Source organism: Cygnus atratus, chromosome 1 (assembly GCF_013377495.2).
Source record: "Cygnus atratus isolate AKBS03 ecotype Queensland, Australia chromosome 1, CAtr_DNAZoo_HiC_assembly, whole genome shotgun sequence".
Lineage (NCBI taxonomy): Eukaryota > Metazoa > Chordata > Aves > Anseriformes > Anatidae > Cygnus > Cygnus atratus.
This window is the reverse complement of record NC_066362.1, coordinates 5,513,886-5,536,577: the sequence shown is the minus strand read 5'-3', so window position 1 is coordinate 5,536,577 and position 22,692 is coordinate 5,513,886. Positions and strand designations below refer to the sequence as shown.

At 37.0% G+C, this 22,692-nt stretch overlaps 1 long non-coding RNA gene across 1 annotated transcript; it reads left to right on the top strand.

The window, feature by feature from the left end:
• Positions 1-73: 73 nt before the first annotated feature.
• On the top strand, positions 74-21,344 carry LOC126913130 (uncharacterized). The gene is made up of 3 exons (XR_007707709.1): positions 74-188; positions 2,588-2,723; positions 21,198-21,344. It is a non-coding gene; the product is annotated as an uncharacterized LOC126913130 (long non-coding RNA).
• Positions 21,345-22,692: the final 1,348 nt, after the last annotated feature.

The window sequence follows — 22,692 nt, the reverse complement described above, 5'->3', positions numbered from 1 at the left end:
GTAAGAGAATTGAATGTAAAATTGAAGTTAGTTTAACACTTCCTGGGAGAATTCTCTATTTAGCTGTCTGTTTGGCAAGACAAGGATTCCACCAGTGCCAGATTGCAAAGGGAGTGTGGTCTGCTCAAACAAAAGTCTATAAAGAATATCTCCAAGTGAATTGAAACACAAGATATGACCAAATACAGGTAACTGCCATACTGCTGTAGAAATCTGAGTGAGTTAAATTGGCATATCTTAAGAACAATTCACCTCCACCCTAAGGTGTGTATCTAAAATGCCTCAGATGAATCATACTTTAAATTTAATTATACAGCTCTCCCAATTTTGGCAGCTAACAAGCTTGGACATGTTTAAAGCTACCGAGAAAAATCTCTGTCTTTCTATAAAATCAGGTGCCAAAACTCTAGAAAAGAATGGGAAGTTAAATAGATGTGCTTTTAAGTGACTTCAAACAGCTTCACTTTCAGGCTTGGCTGTATCTTTATAAACAGTATATTTTCTGTATTTATTGCAGCAGGAATCCATGGGTGATAGTGCAAACTAAATTTTTATTCACACGTAAATATAACTAAATATGAGTTGTTTTGTTTTGTTTTGTTTTTTTTTTTTTTTTTGACTGCATAGCTTTTGATATTCTTCAGCATCACCTTTTCTGTTTGGCTCTCTTTACATCTCTTTAGGTAGTAAACCGTGACAGAGACCCTGAACCTTCTCTTGTCTCAATTCTACACTCATGGAACAAAACCATTAATCCAACTGCTGCTGGTCTGGTCATTTTGGGCTAGGTACTCTTCTAATAGTGACTGCCTCACAGATTGTTTAATCAATCCCTTGAGATGATTCTCATTGCAGTTGGCTACAATATAATTATAATTAGAGAAAAGATCGTTTTAATCTGATTTGCAATCTGGATTCTGTTAAAAGTACACACTTGAATGCAGCTTGCTTTTCATAAAAGAGGACTTCCACATTTCTCAGGCATCTGATCTGGATGCAGGCATCAAAATCTAGATGCGGGAGTTGAATGCATACTTAGTAAGCTCACTGGCAATACTGAACTGGGAGGTGCTATTGACTCTGGAAGGATGAGAAGACTTACAGAGGGGTCTAGACACATTGGAACATTGGATAATCAGCAATAGCATTAAATTCAACAAAGATAAATGCCAGGGACAGAATAATGATGGACACAAGTACAGATTGCAAGACAAAATGGCTAGAAAGTAGCTTGTAAGAAAGAGGTCTGGGGGCACTGGTCAACTGCAGGCTCAATATAAGCCAGCAGTGAGCCCTGGAAGCCAAGAGGACAAACTATATTTTGGGATGCATTAAATGCCTCATAGCCAGCCTCTCAAAAGAGGAAATTAACTCACTATATTTAGTGTTGGTCAGGTTTCACCTTGAATATTGTATGTGGTTCTGAGTTCCACAATATAAAAATTATATTAAAATCCTTGACTGCATCCAGAGGAGAGTAACAAAGCTGGTAAAAGGGATGAAAGACAAGTCTTACGAGGAGAAGCTGAGGACTTTTGGGTTGTGTACTCTGGAGAAAATGAGGTCAAGAGGTGATCTTATTGCTCTCTGCAACTTCTTGAGGAGGGGAAATGGAGAGTGAGGTGCAGGTCTCTTCTCCCTCCTAACTGATGACAGGATGCATGGGAATGACACAAAGTTGTAGAAGGAGAGGTTCAGGCTGGGTATTAGGAAAAAAATATTTACTGTGAGGGTGGTCAAACAGGCTTTTTAGAGAAGTGGTTGATACCCCATGACTATAATGTTCAAAAGGCATTTGAATAATGTATTCAAAAACATGATTTAAGTTTTGGTTAGCTCTGAAGTGGGCAGGCAGTTGGATTCGATGATCTTTGCAGGTCCTTTCCAACTCTTCTTTACTGGATATGGAAGGCTCCTACCATCTCAGTGGTGAGGATGTGAGATAGACTGGGAGATGCTTCTCTATCATCAAGTAGCAGTCACTTACCAAAGTGACAAGTCCCTTCCTTTTGCAGCAATTCTCAGGATAGTAATGGCCATAGATTCCCTATGCTGCAAATGCACTTTGAAGCATCCTATATGCACATAAAGTACTCATAGATAAGAAAGCAGTATTCCAACAGTATGTCACATTGTAAAACTGCATATTTTTTTTTCTAAGAAAAAAAATATTTCATGAAAACGTATTAAAAGAGGTTTTCAATGGTCTGAATAAAGCACAAATCACAGCGAACATCAAGACATAATTACACACTTATAGAGAAGTCTACCATGAAAAAAAAAAAATTTTTCCTTTTTTTTTTCCCTGAAAACTGAAAATGACAAGCTCAAATTATGAAGTACACTGTGCACAATCGAGTGTGAGGAAATATCAGATCACGAATCATTAACAGCCCCAGTCTTATGAACAGAGCATTATCAGCTCTGTGAGTCTGAACAAAACAATTGTCAGCTGCCACCCTTTCTCAACTAGACAATTAAAAATTTCATGTTGTGCAAAGTGAAAAAGTGAGATCAAACTCAGTAATCCATTTTCCTAGTGGATGCAAAAAGATCCTTCAGCCTGACAAAGTGTATTCTCTTCCAGGGAGCATGTAAGAAGATGGACATTAATATTCAGGGGAAGGTCTGGTGAGAGATCTGAGTGTGGCCATGAGGACATCTGGGTGCTCTCTTGGTGCATGAGCAAGGTTATTCTGGGCAAATCCTGCTCTGCTGGTGAGGTAAGGGTGAAAGGATTGGAGCAGAGGTAACATCTGCTTTGGACTCATGCCAGCTTGGAGAACATGGAAGAAGAAGGGTTGGGAGGCAGATGGGGCTCATTTTACTGCTGCTTAAAAAGAAAAGCATGCATGTTGGGAGAATGTGCATTGGGGTCTTCATTACCTGTGCAACTCAGCAGAAAAGATGAGCGTGCCGTCTTGCTGGCAAACTACACTCCTTTGTGAATGTGTTGTATGAGTAAATACAGCTACAGCTGCACTGCTACTGTACTATCTTGCAGAGATTGTCTTTCAGCTTTCCTGCTAGAGGAAAAAGGCTCTCTGTGATGCTTAATCCCCTAAAATATCACAGCACAGCACCACACAGGATCTAACCCTTTACCTTAGCACATTCAAGTTTATCCATCTATGAAATTAGTATAATAGCATTGTTCTGCCTCACAGGGATGTTGTGCGTCTGCCTGTTTCTAAAGTACTGCTCCAGGCATTTTTTGAAATACTTTCTGTTTCAAAAGTGCTTTGTGGGCCATGGACAGAAAAGAGCATGTTAACTTTGAGTAGCAAAGACAGCAGATTCCTGCACTGAGCTATGATAAAGATGGATGGTATGGGATGAGGACTGGGTGGTGGATCTGGGGAGACTTCATTTCACAGTCCCAGTGCTGTAGTGTGCAGGGGACATCAGAAGGCTCTGCAAACTTTCCCTCCTCTTGTGCAAAGCTCTTTGAAGATAATTATCAAGCAGCTTGCTATTGAAAAGAAACAAGATTTTTTTTCTTTTAGTAGCTGTCACTGCATGGGAGCATGTTAAAAAAAAAAAAATTGCATTCAAGAAACCCCAGCATCAACACACAAATAAAATATTTTTGTAATTGGTTGGAACCCACCTGTCATGTTGTGGATTGACTCCCTGTATGAGTCAGTCCCATTTCCTGATAAGTGTTTTATATTACCAACATTCAATTACACTGGAAGTTATTTAGGACAGAATGAATGTTTATGTCTATGAAAGTTTACTGCAGTGAGACATTTGTTCAGAATCTACTGTAAGATGAATAATGGTAACAGTAACGTATTTAAATTAGAAAATGCAGTCATCCATTTGTATTCTTACACCTCTGATCACTGTTTCTCAAGAGCTTCTCATTCCGTATTTGTACCTAAAGGAACCATATTCCTCAGACTATCTGCTCTGGAGGCTATTTTCTTGAAAAACAAGTTGCCTAACTGAGTCAGGACTGAATGAGAAAAAGAGGGAGAGGAAAGACCAGCCAACTGAAAGGGCAAGAGAAAGCAGTAGAGAAAGAAAGCTGTCCCTTTGGGCTATTCACGTAAAATTGTTCAGCTCTGCAAAACTGAATCTATCTTTTTAAAAATGATATTTTTGCTGATTTCAAGATATTTATAGTATACATGCTTTTTTTTTTTTTTTTCTCTATGTTTCTCATTGACACAGTAATGTTGATCTCCTTGGTGTCCTCTGCAAGAACTACCTGTGGTCTTCTGCTTCTATATCAGTAGAGATCTGTACTGATAACATATAGGAAGTCATGAGATTGTCCCCTCCTCAGAGGACAAGGTCCAAAGTAAAAAAAATAAAAATAAAATCTAAGTATAAAGTGATCACAGAACTAATTCTATTTGTTTTTCATCTAGTTTTAAAAGCTGTTTTACATTTTCAGATTTATTTCTGGATGGCAAGAAGCAGAAGCTAATCTTTCACTAAATAAAAATTGATTCTTGCATAACAGGATTCCTGAAGCTAGGTATGTTCGAATAATAAAGCAAATGTTGAGCCTCATGAGCATCAGTAGCATCACATCATTAAACTCATGTCAGCTCAAAGCAGTATTTCAAAGGAACCCAAAGTTTCTAATAGACTAAGTTCCTCTCATGAAAACAATTAAACAGTAATGTTTAATTATTTGTAGTTAGGAGAATATTAGGTAAACAAGTATTTCCCTAGTAGGCAGGAGATGAGGGGCTTTTGAAGACTTTAACTTACAGGTATATGTTGTCATAACCATGCAACTACCTTTGAAAATCTAACCTCAAGTAATTTTCTAAAATGAAACTCATATGATTTAGACTATTTATCTTTGGCACCATGGATTCTCAGCTGGATCATAAATGAGTCCCCCAGGGCTCAGTACTGGGGCCAGTCCTCTTCAATATCTTTATCGATGATCTGGATGAGGGGATTGAGTGCACCCTCAATAAGTTTGCAGACGACACCAAGTTAAGGTGCGTGTGTCGATCTGCTCGAGGGTAGGAAGGCTCTGCAGGAGGATCTGGATAGGCTGGACCGATGGTCAACTGTATGAAGTTCAACAAGGCCAAGTGCCGGGTCCTGCACCTGGGGCGCAACAACCCCAAGCAGCGCTACAGGCTGGGAGATGAGTGGTTAGAAAGCTGCCTGGCAGAGAAGGACCTGGGAGTACTGGTTGAGAGTCGGCTGAATATGAGCCAGCAGTGTGCTCAGGTGGCCAAGAAGGCCAACAGCATCCTGGCTTGTATAAGAAGCAGCGTGGCCAGCAGGTCTAGGGAAGTGATTGTCCCCCTGTACTCGGCTCTGGTGAGGCCGCACCTCGAGTACTGTGTTCAGTTTTGGGCCCCTCGCTACAAGAAGGACATGGAGGTGCTCGAGAGAGTCCAGAGAAGGGCGATGAGGCTGGTGTGGGGTCTGGAGAACAAGTCTTACGAGGAGCGGCTGAGGGAGCTGGGATTGTTCAGCCTGGAGAAGAGGAGGCTCAGGGGCGACCTCATCGCTCTCTACAGGTACCTTAAAGGAGGCTGTAGAGAGGTGGGGGTTGGTCTATTCTCCCACGTGCCTTGGTGACAGGACGAGGGGGAATGGGCTAAAGTTGTGCCAGGGGAGGTTTAAGTTGGATATTAGGAAGAACTTCTTTACTGAAAGGGTTGTTAGGCATTGGAATAGGCTGCCTAGGGAAGTGGTTGAGTCACCATCCCTGGAGGTCTTTAAGAGACGTTTAGATGTTGAGCTTAGTGATATGGTTTAGTGGAGGTCTTGTTAGTGTTAGGTCAGAGGTTGGACTGGGTGATCTTCGAAGTCTCTTCCAACCTAGACGATTCTGTGATTCTGTGATTCTGTTATAATCCTACATTTAGTTCTAATCAGTTCTCAAGACTGTAAGCTAGCCCTTAGCTTGGATAGTCAATTCAATCAATTAGTACCTACTGAGCACCAGCTTTAAACCAGTTAAAACAAAATTTTGAGTGATTTGTGCCCAGTTTCTAATCCTGTGTTTGTCTTTATACTGTGGTTTGATTTTTTATTTTTAGTTTTTAATATCAAACTAAGAAAAAAAGCACTAGAATCTCCAAATCTCCTTTTCAATTTGAGTTTCTTCTTCTTCTTCTTCTTCTTCTTCTTCTTCTTCTTCTTCTTCTTCTTCTTCTTCTTCTTCTTCTTCTTCTTTTTTTAATTCCCCCTGTTTATTAAGCTTTAAATATAATTCACAGCAAAAACTGCCTACAGCACGTATCTACTCTAGTCTTATGTACAGATCCTGAATGAAAAAGTATTATAAATAGTCACAGTAATTAGCTATTAAACTGCCTAATAATTGTCCTTTCACTACAAGGTCATGTCAATTTCCAATTATTCCCTGAAAGTTCTATTGACATCCCATCTTCCTTGGGTAAATTTTTCCATATCCTATTTTATCTTCAAAAAATCCCAGGACAACTACCTTAGACAGTAGAGTAATTATCTGAAATATTGCTTTTATTTACCTGGAGTACTTGCAAAACCATATTTGCTGAACTTAAGTATATTAAACAGAAGATCTTTGAGATCAATTGCTTTCTGCCTGTAGGATCTGCAGAGTTAAATTTAATTTACTATCTGGAAAGCTTGACAAAGTCTCTTATTACGTCTTTAACATGCTTTTACTCAAATTAAAATATAGACCATTATATATTTAGTCCAGTAGAAATCCTCCAAGACTTGGACAAGTTTTAATTGCACCATTTTAACATCATATGTAATGTCAAAAGAAATTTCTTTTAAATAATAATTTCTGTTTCTATTTATTTATTTATTTTTCAGAAGTAAAAATACTTACAGAAATATAAATTCTTATCTGTCCAGTCATGCCATTTTAAGAGTTGTCTTCTCAGAGGGCACAAGTTCTGGATTTCTGAAAACTGTCTTTAAAGTATCTCAGTCTCATATCCCAAGTCCTGAAACATCTGAACTCAAAGACAAGTGATGAAAATTAAAACTCTGCTGTTGAAATGATTTGTTTAAGTTCATTTATGGAATATATTTCTATAGGATTTAAAAATGAGCACCTGGTGAACGCACAGTTTTTTCCTCTGTGGTTTGCCTCTTCCAATTCTTAGAAGACGATGCATGTTGCTCACAGTTTACCAGAAGAATTAGGGGGTCATCAAACAAACAAACAAACAAAAGATTTATTTTTTATCCCATTTGACTGTTTTGTGAAATTCTTTGTTTAAAATATTTACTTGTAATACTATCAGCAACATTATGAAATGATAAATAATTCATTCACTTCACTTGGGATTTCTGAAAATGCACTTTTCTTTAATATTTTGGGAATATTTTTTAGGTTTGTGATAAATATTAATTTCATACAAAATAATTAATGTAAGAAAAAAAAATGGCGCATTTCCTATGAAAGGAGGGCAACGACCCCAATGAGTATTTTAGTTTCAAAGTGCTTGGTGCCTACTAACAGGGCAAGAGACAATGGGTACAGCCTGAAACACAGGAGGTTCCCTCTGGATACAATGAAACACTTTTTCACTGAGCACTGGCACAGGTTGCCCAAAGAGATTGTGGAGCTGCCCTCCCTTGAGATATTCAAAAGCCACTGGGACATACATGGTCCTTGACAGCCTGCTCTGGGTGGCCCTGCTTGAGCAGGGGGGTTGGATCAGACAGTCTCCAGTGGTTCATTCCAATATCAGCCATTTTGTGATTTTGTGATTTCTTTAATACCTCACGTAATATAATGTTCAGTTTTTATGCCTCCACTTTAATAATACAAAACAAAGAAAAAATATCAGAAGTGTTTGTTGCTCCTGGACCTAACATATGAAGAGAGACTACTTTTTGTCTTTTCTAAGCTTTCTCTGTATCCTCAGTGGTAATGAGGATAAATAAATTAAAAAACATATATCTTTAAATGACAGGTCCATTTTTGCTAATGTTGTGTAAGCAAAGCTGAAGTTTCCCAAGATTTTTTATGATCCCTGCTGAGGAGCATAGACAACTCATGAGCTCAGGAACACAGCAGAACCAACACAGGCACAGAAAACCTATATCAGAACTCACCATATGGCACATGCATACATTACAGCCATTTTGTAATCATTGCTACTGTCTCCTTATTTTCTATTTCACAACATCCTTTCTTGTGCTGAAGCATTATATTTATGATTTCTGTTGTACTCTTTGTACCTCCTTAACTCCAAGCTAGCAACCTCCCTGTATCTATCCTTACTGTGAAGTAAGACAGTTTTATCACCGAGATCCGAGTCTCAGCCACACAGAAAGCTGGAGCTGCAGTAGCAATGGCTTCTGAGCTGCCAAAACACTGAACATTCAGGCACCCGCTTTTCAGGACAGACTCCATAGCACTGCCTCTATGTGGTACGTTGAGACAGGTATACATCTGAAAGCTGTATTCATAGCAAGTGTGTTAGATGACAACCTACCTTAAACAGATGGGAGGAAACAGAATGTTGTAACACAAACCTTCAGCTTTGCTGATTTCTAGACCTTTGGCTACTAACTGGCCTGCATGAAACAATCCACTGAGTATTCACATTTCATGGGTGGGCTTCTTCTCACCTAAATACAGACTTTGAAGCATGAGTTATCAAAGTCCGTTAGTCACTCATGGATAACAGACTGTGTTCTTTAAATAAAGAACTAAAAGGCAATTCCAGAAGGCAATTTAGACAAGTGCTTGGGATAGCTGGCATGAATCACACAGGGGAAGTGCCTATTTCTTTCCTTTCATAAGAAGAGGCTACTGAATGACTGCTTCAAGAGTCTCCATGTGAGCTTGTCACCCTTGATTCCCTTCACAGACAATGGAAAAAAAAAAAACTTTTCAAATGCAATTCATCTAACCAAATGTACACAGATGATGCACACCCTACATATGCCTGTTTTTCCTCTATCACTGTTTAGGAGCTTGGGAAGGCTAGCTCAGACAAATGTGTCTACTGTAGATGTTTCATTCCTTTAATGAATTCTGTTAAATCTCCACCATAAATTGGGTCCATGGTTTTTATTTTATTTTAATTTAATTTAATTTAATTTAATTTATTTTTATTTTATTTTATTTTATTTTATTTTATTTTATTTTATTTGTAATCACATAGGAAACTAGTAGATCTGGTAAATATGATATCCAGGCTTCCTGAATCTTAGAGTAGTGCCTTGACACATGGGACAATCCTGAGTTATATTTAGGTTGCATAACTCTTCCTCAAGTCCTGTTGTTGCCAGCTCACAGGACTCAGTCCTTTCTATACAGTGACCATATGAACCATATACATTTAGCAGCAATATCTATTTCCTCCACAGCCTTGGAATGCTGCATGTCCTGTCCCATCTCCAGACATCTTGTCTCAATTGTCCGTTCACTCTATATCTTACAGTTTTCAATTCACTCAGGTCTGCTGGTCTACCCCACTTCAGCTGTTGCTGATATTAGCAATTCTTTATCCATGTTTTCCTCCTCTTTCCTCCTCCTCTCTTGCAACAGTTGCCATTAAGCTTCTACCTGTATCTTAGACTTCATTTTCCAGAAATAGAATGTGGGTACAAGATTTTTCTTATGCTATGTGGCACGCACCTTGAAAATTTTCCAAAACAGAAACTTATCTCTCTCTTTGACTATGTAACACCCACTTTTAGCTTCAGTTAGGACAGGACAGAAGAATTAGTGGAATAAGTTTAAAACATCATGATATGAATAAAACCAGATAAATGGCTGCATGTTCTGAAAATTGATGTATCTTCTAAGATGAAAGTTCATATTTTGTTTCATCTCTGATAGAAGTATAAATGTCTTGAAATAATTGAACTACAACCAGCACATATTTCTTGTTACACACAAAAGAATAATTTGCAATTCTATATTTTCACTTATAGGTGGTGATAGAAAATTGATACATTATTTACCATGCTTTAGCTTAAAGATACTCCACAGATACTAGAGAAATGAATTTTTCCAGACTTTTAAAATGGTGGATTTTTTGTTGTTTTTTGTTGTTTTGTGCACCAAGACATTTGTAGAAAGTCATTTTAAATTGTGTTTGCACATCAAACTTACCCATGTATACCTCTCCAGGCAAGTATGGAGAGAGAATGAAGCTTTTGATCTTCCTTCCTTCCTTCCTTCCTTCCTTCCTTCCTTCCTTCCTTCCTTCCTTCCCTCCCTCCCTCCCTCCCTCCCTCCCTTTCCCTCCCTTTTCCACTCCTCTCCTTTCCATTCCTCCTTCTTTTCCTTCTTCTCAACTTCCTTTCCTCCCTTCTTCCCTCTGTAAACAACTAAACAGTTGGCTTTACTATTTTATCCCTCTTGACTTTCAAATGAAATGGAACTAAGGGATCTCCCTGGCTTTATATGTGTGTGTATGTGAAAGCAGATGCTGATACCTTTTCTAATACTCTACCAAATGCATCAAAAGACACAAATGGTTGTTCCCAATGACAATCCCAATATGTTCACTTTTCCTATTCACAGCTGTCAGAATGATGTAATAAAAAGTAAACTGTACTTTATGGTAAATGCCTCAGGGTAAATGTAGCTCACTTATGCCAATAGAGTATTTCTTTGTTTTGTTCTCAAAATACAAATTCCTTCATCTTGAAATACTGCATATTAGCTTCAGATCAGAAAAGAAATAGTAAAAAGAATTCTTTAAAACAAAATCCTATCATATTTCCTTTTTTTTTTTTTTTTCTTTTCTTTTCCTAACAAGTGATCATACTGAAGAGCATTCACACTACTTAAATTAGAGCATTTCAATTAAACTATAAATCAGAGACACAATCATCCTTATGGTCAATGGTTTATTTGGTGATTGAACTTGTTCCCTGGAACACTCAGGTAGCCTATTGAAAAAAATCTGTTACATCAAGGAAACTAAAAGGAATTATTCTGAAATATAAACGTTTATCATTTCAAAATATTATCAGGATAGCCAGCATGGAAATAGATACACAGATTCATCTGACCAATCTTTTCACATTTAAATGAGTTATGCAAGTTCAGCAGTAATTGTACTGGTCTCCTTGTACAGAAAACGGACAGAGGTTTTAGGAGAGCAAGTCAGATCTGAATTGGGCTAACTCAATTTTCCAGCTGACCCAACAATTAAATATGTTTAAATAAAGCAGGAATACATCAAGATTTATATTCCACAAACATAAACCTGTAATAGGCAAAACATCTTTCTGCAGTTTGAATTGTTCTAATTCCTACATTAATTTAAAGACTCAATCTTCATGCTGCTAAACCAGAACAAATCTGACAGACAAGTTGTTCTGGCATTATGTTTCCCACTGTGAACAATACAGGAAGTTTATAATGAAGAAGGCCTAATAGGCTCAGTAAAAACAATAAAGAAAATTATCTTCCTGACTTGGCACTGAAAACTGAGTTGGCCTTATTATTTTTGTCCTCAAACGTACAGTAAAACATTTGGAAGGATTGGAAGGTAGCAAGGTGTGGAAGGATTTTTTTGTTGTTGTTTTGTTTTGTTTTGTTTTGTGTTTTGTTTTGGTTTGCATTTATTTATTTATTTATTTATTTTTCTTTCTTCCTGAAAAAAAAAATATTGTGCAATTCAATTTCCAAATCATGAATGGGATGACAAGAAAATTTTCCTAGGGTGAACTTTGTTCTCCAGTGTCTCTTGGAAACAAACAATCCCAGACTCCAGTAAAGGAGTTATCTCAGCACTCAGTGGCTGTCATTTGCCCAGTCCAGCTGTTCTTTGGTCCTCAACTAGTTCTCACATCAATTTTACGGCAGCTTAGTAAGTTTGTGACATTTTTGACTCGTGCTGCAATCACTTTTTCTGAGAGCTCATGGGAGGATTATTTGCATGCATCTTGGTGCAGAGAGTACCAGTTCCAAGATAAAATAAAACTTTGCTGGAGAATCAGACAATACACAAATGCCTACCTACGACAAAATGTGCATAAACTGTGCTCTCACTGGAGCTCATCAGCACAGTCCAGCTGCTTTTTGTTTACAGTGAGGGCAATGTTTTCCCTTACCGGAATAAGTATGACCAGTCTTTTGCAACAAACATGAGAAGTCCCAAGAGCTCTTTCAACAAATATTTAGAAAGTTAAGGCATGATAAAGAGTAAAGCTAAAACTAAACAATGAATCTGAGGTTGGATTTCAGCTCCACTCTTAAGTTCAAGGCTGAGGTTTTGATTTCTGTTTTTGGTGCATCTCTAACAAAAACTGCTCTGTTCTGGTGATTGAGCTGAGAAAACAATTAGCAATAGATTTTGCCTTGCTATCATATTAATCCTTCAAACTTATGAATGTACAAGTAATGAAAATATTCAGTGAACTCATTATTCATGCATTAATACTAATGTGTATGTTTGGCAAATAACTTTTTTTTCTGTTTTTTTCAAAATATGGAATGGTGAATGTTAATACTGTATACACGTTCTATATTTTGTGCCATACTACTTACCAGTTATGATTAGAAGGGAAAAAAACAAAAAACAAAACCCACAGCCTAAAAAGAGCAGTACAAAGATAGAATGAAATAAGTACAGAAATTATGACATTTCAAAGACAGTTTTCTTCTTCCTCACCCACCCCGATCCTTTGCTTTTTTCCCTTTTACTTTTCCTCATTTTTCCATCTTAAAATTTTAAAAAGTCTGGAAAAGAAAAATTTAGAAGTTCACATTTCTCCAGTTTTATAGTTTTTCATAATTACATAGGGAAACTAATATTTTTAAACAACAAGTAAAAAAAAAATCTAAAAACTATGTCAATTTATGACTGAAAAGTATCACCTGATAAACAAATTTCAGCTAACTTTCGCACTCACTGGTTTCAGACCATTGGAATATCTGAGTAAAACTAATATGTAAGAGTTATAAAGTTGTACATATTTAATTTTGCCTTCAGGTGTTGCCTAGTATTTGGGCAGTCATTTGGGAACTTCTTAATTTCTTAGTTCTGAAAGAAATCACTAGTTTTTTGTTTTTTTTAATTAGGTTTTTGTACTTTTCTCTTAGAATCACCTCACCACTGTTTTTGTTAAAGACAGACTATTAAAGAAATGGTACAAAACATGCCCTCCAAGAGGTGCAGGAATATCTACAAAGGTGAGGGAAGAATCTTTCAAGGTTTCTTTGTTATTTTGTGACTCTCTTCACTCAGAGAATTTCAGTCCTTTTTCTGAGATAAATGGGGCATACCATTAATCAACTTCTGTAATCACAGAGGACCAGATCACAAGCTTGTCAAACCTTAGGATTTCATTCTGAACATCATGATTTTCATTTATTTATTTATTTTTCTACATAAGCTCCTGCATCTCATTTCCAAAGAACTAAGCTTTTTGGCCCTCTAGAATACAGGGAGAAGTTGGAAAATGTGAGTTTCTGTAGTCTCAGAAATGCTAAAATTATAGAATCATAGAATATCTCAAGTTGGAAGGAACCCACAAGGATCTTCAAGTCCACCTCCTGAGTCCACAGTACTTCCTGCTTTTAACATATCAAAAGAAAAATTAAAATGTCCCCCACAGGTTATGTTTAGTCCACATTTCAATCTTTAGGGAATATCTGTACTCCTGGCTTAGCAATAGAGAGCTTGTGAAATTCATTAAATTGTGAACAGGTACTCAAGAAGGATAAGTTATTAATGTCATTAAGTCCAACATTCATTTAAATGAAAACTCTTTAATAAAATTTTGAAAATGTATATAATTTTCAGTTACAATAAAAGGAGAAAGATAAGGAGACATCCCAAAGGTGTGTTTCATTCATGTCCAATTAGAATATGTCTTCCCAAGGAAAAATTTTCTTCCCTGTACTGTAAAATATGTCCAGAGTTACCACTTGGAGATAAGTCTTTTGGGATTTGTCCTATCTTCATTTTAACCTTGCAGAGTGTGCTCAGATTTTTTGCTTGACTTTCAAAAGATAAATCCATATGACCAAAAATCTCTATTCTTTAAGACACAGATTGTCAAAATAAATAAACAAATAAATAAAAGTGATCCAAGAAAACAACTCATGTAAATATTTATATGTTAGGTTAACATCCTGTATGTTGTTGGAGACTAGATCACCAAGTCGTAATTAATTTCAGAGACTATTGAGTTTCTAAACAGTCATCTCCTAATAAGGGGTAGAAGCATTGATATCTTTGTTAACCAAACCCATAGAAGCTTATTTGGACTGCAAAATCTCTGCCAGTATTCACTGTTTAATTTAATTTGATGGAAGTCAATGGAAAAAACTCCAAGAGGGCCGTTGTAAGCTAGACATGGGTACCTTTCCCTTACTCAGAGAGAAATAGATTTCTTGAGCACCTGGATTCTACCACAAACTCTCACACACTGTAAAGTGACCATGAGTCATATAAAATGAATTCTCAAGCTGTGTCTGGTCCAGAAGGTATAGATTACCTACTTTTGCTTCAGGATTTGATCAGTGATAGACTGAATTTATCATGGAGCATTAAAGGAAAGTCTCCTGTGATGGGAGGCTGAAATTAGACATCTGTCTTGAGATCTTTACCTTTTTTCTCTTGTTAGTGCATTTATCGAAACAGAAAAATCTTCGGGGTGGAGACTTCACCTTTTGAAATGTGTTTGACATTCCAAATCGAGTAAAGGTACTAATTTTAGAAGTGATAAAGCACCTGCAACAATTACTAAAGCTGAAAGAATCTGTTGGTGTTCAGCATTTGTTTTACATCTTTACTTCCACTTAAGTTTCTACAGTGTAAATGCTAGTTGAGGCACTCAGATGAAGGCTTTCAAAAGCACCCTTCTTTTATGTGTGAACACAACACCATTGCAGAAGTAAGTAGGATCTGTGCTTCTAAATCTTTGGCTGGCTTACCTTAAAATAAAAAAAATAATTATTTTTAAAAATAAAGAAATTTCTAAATATTTTTGGCTTCAGAAATGATGAAGGATAGCACACTTACTTTATTTGATTACTTACTATTAATCAAATTAAGGTGATGATTAACCCTGGGAAACATAGGGAAGGAAAGGAGGTTTCTAAAAGTAATATGGGAAAATCAAAGAAAAAAGAGAAGACTTTCACAGCTTCAGAAAAGAGTCCGCATACCATTTTGCTAGGTGGCAGAGGGGAGAAGTGAGATTAAAGTGTGGCTAGCATAAGGAAAACAGAAACTGAGCTGCCAGTGAAAGGTGTCACAATGAGAGACCAGCAAATGCAAATGTCAACGCCATTTCTGAGTTGCAACAGAGAATTCTCCCAATCATGTTCAGTGCTCCCAAGCCCTGCATACATTCAGTTAAAAGTCACTACTTTAAATACTTCATAGTTAATTTATACCTGATATGGTCAACCACTGTTGCTAAAGCCTTTTATTATAATTTAGCCTACAGCAACATGTTAGAATTCATGCCCCCAGCATTGTTATAGTCAGAAGTATCTTAGTTTTCTGTTGTGTCAACATAATGAAAGTGTTATAGATTTGCCTTTAATACTACAAAGATACTCAAAAATAATAATAATTATTTAACTGGGAGGGTTTATGTTCATGTTGGGTGTTAAAAATTAGTAGGAACCTAGAAAAGCAATTGAGAGAGCAAGCATAGTACTTTATTTTTAATATGTTTATTTATTTTTAATGTATACAATTTAATTTTCCAAGATATGGAACCTAGTAAAGCTTAATTAAAGTCAGTAGAACTTATTTTCTTAAGAAAAGGAAAACTTAAGGGAGCAAAAATTGTGACAATAATTTGAAACTTAAAGCTCTCTAACTGGAACTAGAGGTAGCTAATTGAAAAGCTTCTGTGATGAATAGAGTTGAGTATGTGATGGTGTTGGAGAGAGGTGTTGAAGGCACACCGGAGAGAAAACCACTACAAATCAATGCATAGTAATGCCAGGACACAATAGCTGTGACCCAGATTTTTCAAATGAGAAGATGAGAAGGGAGTTAGGCACAGATATTCTGTTGAAATTCAATTTCGGTAGAGTCTATCTTCTTTTCATTAGGGTTCTGCTAAATTATTGCTTTTTCTCTTTACTTTACTTTTTTTTTTTTTTTTTTTTTTTTTAGAAGAATCATGTTTGAGTTGATCTGAACTGAGATATATTGGGGGGGGGGAGGCTTTGTAGTTTATAGTCAAATAAAAGATTTGACTCATCTAGAAACATAATTTTTCTTTTTTAAAATGAAGTCTTGAATCAGAAGTGGGAAAGTAGCTGAGTGCTCTCCTCACTTACGAGCTCAGAGCTTTAGATATTTCTGTTCATTTTCCTTTTTCACTGACCTGAATAACCCTGTCCGTCCACTTAGGAAAACAGCCTGCCCATGCAGCCATGCAGTACAATGTGCTGAAGTCACCTGTTCAAAAATCTCTTGTTGCTTGGTCCACTTGTAGAAATATCATTTTTGATGGACCACAGGAAAACAAAAACAAACAAAACAAGAACATATAAACAAACAAGAGCAAAACAAAACAAAACAAGCAGACCTCCATCATGATGCTGGTTGGTCTTTCCATGAAGTAAGACATACATCACAGTTCCCATTCTAATTCATATTTAACTACTTTATGCAGAGCAGAGTGGCATCAGTATTGAAACAGCAGTCTCCCTGGACAAAATAAAAGTACATAATAAGAAACACAATTCATATGAGGAAGATGAATACTGAGTCACAGATCCTTCGGGACAGAGTCATCCATCAGGATGAGATAAGTATGCACTCTGCATTGTACAACATTTTAAGAGAACTCTTTGTTTTATAGATCAGGAGAGCAGAGATTTGGGAAGCAGGAGCAAAAGGGAGAGTCCTAGCCACCCTAGAACAAAGATGATGCTCATGTGAGGTGTGGGGAACTCAAATCAATAAAGAAGCTCTGCCGGCCCTGCACTGGCTCTGTCCAAGGGTCTGGTGAAAGGTGTGCCTGCCCATGGCAGAGGGGTTGGAATTAGATGGTCTTTAAGACCTCTTCTAACCCAAATAATTATATGATTCTAAGGGTCTCCACAAGACACACATAAAAAGTAGACTAAGTTTCATCCAGTATTTACTTTCTAGGTAAGACTGTTAAGCCACAAACAAGGAGACAGGAAGCACTGGTCTAGCATACGAGGAGCTGGCCCAGTGCAGACTATTGCCAATTTTTTTCAAGAGAAACTTTGGAAAGAAAGAGTTGGGAGCCACCTGATTTACATTACGTAACAAGGAATGACAGTCAAGTACGAAAAGCAGGGAAGCAGGGCAATAGTCCTTACTACATGAGAAATCGAGCTTTCTCTGATAATAGATATACAAGATAACCCTTCTAAATTCACAGATTATTTTTTGCTACATGTTGACTGTGACACTGAGATGCAGGACAAATGAAATCTGAATGCAGTACATCTAGGAGAATAGAAGTCTTCCTTTTGCACACCTACTATTTAGCAAAGGCAGCAACTGTCATTTTTTTCTGAAAATATTGAATGGAAGAAATGTGCCTAAGGTAAGACAATTTGTTCAGATTAATTTATCTCTTGACAAAAAATGGAGCTAAAGTAGCTTGGATTTTATATTGATTTAGAGTCCACTATAGACTTACAGATCCATACAAACACTTCTTATTGCCAAGCTGATCCTGAGATACTTCAGATATGTTACTATGAGAAATTTCAATACCTGTATTGAATTGATGAAACGCAAAAGTCCCAGAACAATTTACCTGCAGGTGTCTACACATCTGCTAAGCGTCTAAGGCTCTGGTATAGTTAAAGGAAATGTAATTAAGACAGTCAATGGGTTCTAGAACTACACTAATTTGCTTAAATGAATGTATCTATTGCCATTTGAGATTCCCTTTTGTATCCCACTTGGCTCACTGTTGCATTTTCAGTAGGTCTTGTGTGTCCTGCAGGGCCTGTGTCATTTGTCCAAGTGATGCAACTGTCTCAAATGCTCTAGGATGTCTCCTTGTCTGAGAACAGAGACATCTGTATTGCTCCGATTACCAGCTCACCCTAAAGTAGTTATCTAGGGAGACATTCAGTTGCTTAAATGCAGAGTCTTGTGTCATTTTAGATTCTGAAAAATATCTTGGTTGGCCTCTAGCTGTTGCTTCACAATGGTGTTGTCTCCCATAAACCCTATGTTATATGTGTCAGTCCAGTAGGAATGCCTTAGGCATTTCAAAGAGCCCCAGTTATTTAAGCTTCAGAAAGTTTGAGAAGCTGAATTTTACCCTTAATATCTGGTCAGCCAAATAATTTTCTGGATGCAATGTCTGTTGACTGTAACTATCAGGAAATTAAATACTCAGTTCAAATATAAGCACTTATACATAAGCACTTTAATCTTAAATGGGATCCCACCCCTAGGAGTAACAGATGAATAATTAGGAGTGTGTATTAACCTTGAGCATAATGGCTACCAGAAAAAAAAATATTTTCATTCAGTTTTACAGCAAAGATCTTGGTTGTAATAGCTTGATCTCACTGAAGAATGAAACATCTTAGGAGTAATGACAAACAAAGACCAAAATGAATACAGACCAGAGTGAATTTCTCAGCAACAAGACTGAAGGTCCTATTGCTCCTATTGCAGATCAAGGGAATCTTGTAGCCAAAGGTTCATCAAAGGTCATTCCTGGTGATGGGAAACCAATCTCTGGCAGTAAACTATTTAACAATCCTACACATCTGTAACTTCTCTTACAGCAAATATCCTGAATAATAAATAAAGATAAAGGTGAGGAAGAAAATGAATGCTTTCTGTGGAATGTCAAACAGCAGACTGTCAAAGAGTTTACTCATCATATATCTGTGATGAAAAGCCCATTTGCTTTTTGCAATGCCCATTACATTCATATATCAAAAAGTCTTAAATTAAAATAATGAACTCATTCTCCCTCCTGAACCAGTAATACTGATCATATCTACAGTATCCAATGCACTATTTTCAGATGGATATTTTCCCCATTCTTTCAAATATACTCAGCAAATATTGAAGAAACTATTTCTGAATCTATCAATAGTTCTATCCATCCATGAATCAGTGTCAAATGTCCCATTACAAATGAAGCTGGTAGAAGAGCTAGTCAAAATCAAATATAACCTTGTAAATAAAAGCCAGCATTTTGAGTTCAGGTCAGGGCATGGTGCTGGAAGCATTTTTTGTCACTGATATACATACCTCTTATGTTAGAGGACAGAGGACAAAAAGGTACGCTGCACCATTCAGAAATTTTGATCTTGAGACATATTGCCTCACATGAGAAATTAAGGTCAGCAATTTTACTTTCCTAGCATAACATTTGTTATAGTCTATCTAAAATTGCATTCTGCAAGAAACATTACAGTTCTGGGGACTACTCAACTTACATAATGAACTTGATCATAGACCATTACAAAGAACTTCATAATGCTTAAAGAGCTTAAAAATTAAAGAACAAGAATAAGGTGTCTTTCTTTAATGTTACCTTTCTGAAAATAGTATTTAAAATTTAATAGAAGATGCAAAACTGAAAAGTTACAAAAACAAGACACTGCTGCACATTCTTTCTCTTCTCTGTAGGAGATGAGAAGACAAAAGGATTCTGATATTGAAAATAAATAAATAAATAAATGAAAGTAATCAGATAAAGACTTGTATGGAATAGAATAGATTCTATTTGGAGTTGGATTGAAATATGAAAGAGTTTGAATTTGAAGGGATGTTGTGGTCTTGGAACAAATGAGGAAAGAGAACAATATTGGAAGAAGGACGCAAGTATCTTTCAAAGGGAGCTTTGTAATATTTGGAAGAATAAAAGAATCATTCAATACTTAACCAAAATGAATTGACATTCCAGTCCTTTTGAGGTTTGTCTATCTCTAGCCTTAGTTACTCTGAAATTCCTTGACAACAGTAATAAAGCATTTACACTGAGAGTCTTGACTTGTGCCCAACTGAAACATTCTTCTTCTATTGACTTAGAAAGCTTTGGGGGCAAAAATTGTGTGAAGCAATGAGCCTATTCAATATTAGACAAAGGGAAAAAGCATACAATACTGGAGACATATTTTCCCTTTGCCTATAAAATGTTTCAAGTGAAAACTGCTTCTTTCAACACTGCAGACCTTGTGGGAAATGACCTGTACACTGGATAAGTTGACAGGCACAGTAGGGGATTTCATTACACCTCAGAATTTGACTGGCACAACGAGCTCTCTCTGTCTCTCTGTAACCCCTGGCAAGTGCTTGGAATTGAATCTGTAAATGTTAATCAATATTTCGGGCCTATTAAATAAAGGAAGGCATTGTGGAAATCAAAGCACTAACGACTAACGTGGTGCTATACAATGACTTCCGGGCCATCAAAAATCTTGTAGGGAGCAAAAGAGCAAATATTTTAATAAAACAATTACTTCTACAGTTCAAACCTGCAGAAGAATGCTACATCTCCAACCCTATCACACTAACTTAATTTTCATTTCAAACAGGTCAGTGAACAGGAGCAACTCAATAGACATTTAATGAGTCTTTAAAAAGCTATCCTAAATCTTTGGGAAAGTAAAGGACCACCATGTGTTTTGAAGATGTGCAAGCACATCCATTTCTTAAAGATGAAACAGAGCAGAACTGTACCCAAAGCCTAAAGGAGTCTAGTTTCACCACTGATTACAGTGGACAGAGACACTGAGGGAGATTCATGGGTGGGACTGATTTAACAGAGTTGTAGACACCCACAACATAGGAAGCTGTGGTTGAGTGAGTCACCTGAGGTTCACTTTGGAAAGAGAGGAGAAATTCTGGAGTACAATTTATGTCATGATAAAGTCAATGCCTAATATAGGTCAAATGATTTGTACCTGTCCTGTAGTCTCTGAAGTGATTACAAAGTGAGCGACAAGTAGCCAAAGCAACTGAGATAGAAATCCAAAATTAGAGGGGATGAATCATTGCATCCCCACATATCTAGTGGTGCATGGGCATAAACTAGACTGGAAAAGGCAAGTGTCCCTGAGCTATCCTCAAAGAAGTGTGTAAAAGTGTAACAAAGAAAAAAATATATATTCAGAATTTTAAAGTGTTTTCCTGTTATGAAGTCTGAAATAGATCTATAGGACTATTTAGATCTGTATTAAAACCTAACTGATTTCAAATTTCTACTCCCCTTTGCAGAACAAAAATTCAGCTGTCCAAACACAAAGGGGCAACTTGCTGCAGTATAACGTAACATTTCTTTTTTTTTTTTTACCTCAGTAAATGTGGAAGCTGGATGCTGCTAAGCACAAGATACTGCTTGTCTACTCATATCAGTTTGGCAAGATTAGCCTGCCTCTGAGAGAAGAAAGAGTCTCCAGGTTGCTTTATCTGCCTTTGAGTTGGAGTTTAAGAAGCCTTTGGACTATGCTCTTAGTCATATTGTCTGAATTTTTGGTAGACCTGTGTGGAGCCAGGAGTTGGACTCAATGATCCTTGTGGGTCCCTTCCAGCTTGGGATATTCTATGATTCTATAAGAATTTCAGAAGTACTGGGTATATGACCAAATACCAAGGCAAGATATAATTATAAGTCCTTCAGTTGCTATTGAGCAAACTGTCTCCAGTGATACTAAACTTCTGTTTTTCTGCAAGGTGAACACCATGAAACATTGAAATCAAGCAGAGAAATTTTCAAATTCTTTCAGAATTAGATTTTTAAAATGTTGATATTGGAAGTTTTAAAATGGTGAAATGTTAGTCTGCCATGCTGCCATGTGTATCCCATTGTGAACAATGAAGATAAGAGAAAGGTTGTTTTTTTTTTTTTTTTTTTTTTCCTTCTTTGCCTGCTTGTATTGTGTTGAAATTAAATATATGAAAAAGGAAGACTGCTGCTTATGTGTTTTGAGAGAATAAGAAATGCAAAGAAACTGGTGACTTGCTGGACATCTTGTGTACCTTCTGGATACCTCTGCTGTGCTGTCTCTGATAATCATTCCATTGTAACTTCAATAAGAATTTCCTTGCTTGACTATACAAAACAACATGACAAAGAGCCAAATTCCTCATAGGTCCTATCTATGTAGTGATTGAGAGAGGGTCATTCACAGTTGCTAGTCACAACATGGAGCTCATAAGATGTTGCACTGGACACCTGGCCCAGTAGCTCCACCTGAAATGATATTTATCCTCTCTCCTTCTGTGACACTACAGATCTGTCCTTGAATGAATGTTATAGGTGTGCAATCTACAGCTCTTTGCAAGGACAGGCATGTTACTGTAGATTTGTGCATTTACGGAAGATCTTCAGACCTCCTGCCTCTGAGCCTACACACAGACAAAGGAACAGAAAAAGTTAGAGTACCTCAATCCTCCCTGTCATATCCTTACCCTCCAACACTCTTGGTGAAACATAAGTCCTAATCATTTTCTTTCATTTCATTCTCATGTTCTCTCTCCCTTGATAAATAAAGCACCTGTTATTTACAGCTCTCATCAGCCTGCTCTCAATCCAATGAGACTGCAGAAAGTTTGCCTGCAAACTCCCACTCCTTCTGTCAGCTTGATTGTCTGGGAATGTCTTGTGAAACTATTCATGCTCTATCACCACCTCCTGCTTCCTCACTTTCTTTCCCCTGTCCTTAGCTGAGGCTTGTGCTTGCCTGTCATCTTCTCTCATGTCATTCCCACTGGGTTGTGTAAGATGCAAAAAGCAGCAAAAGTACATTTAATTTATCAGTGTTCTAACATGGACCTTTCCCCATCATGTTTC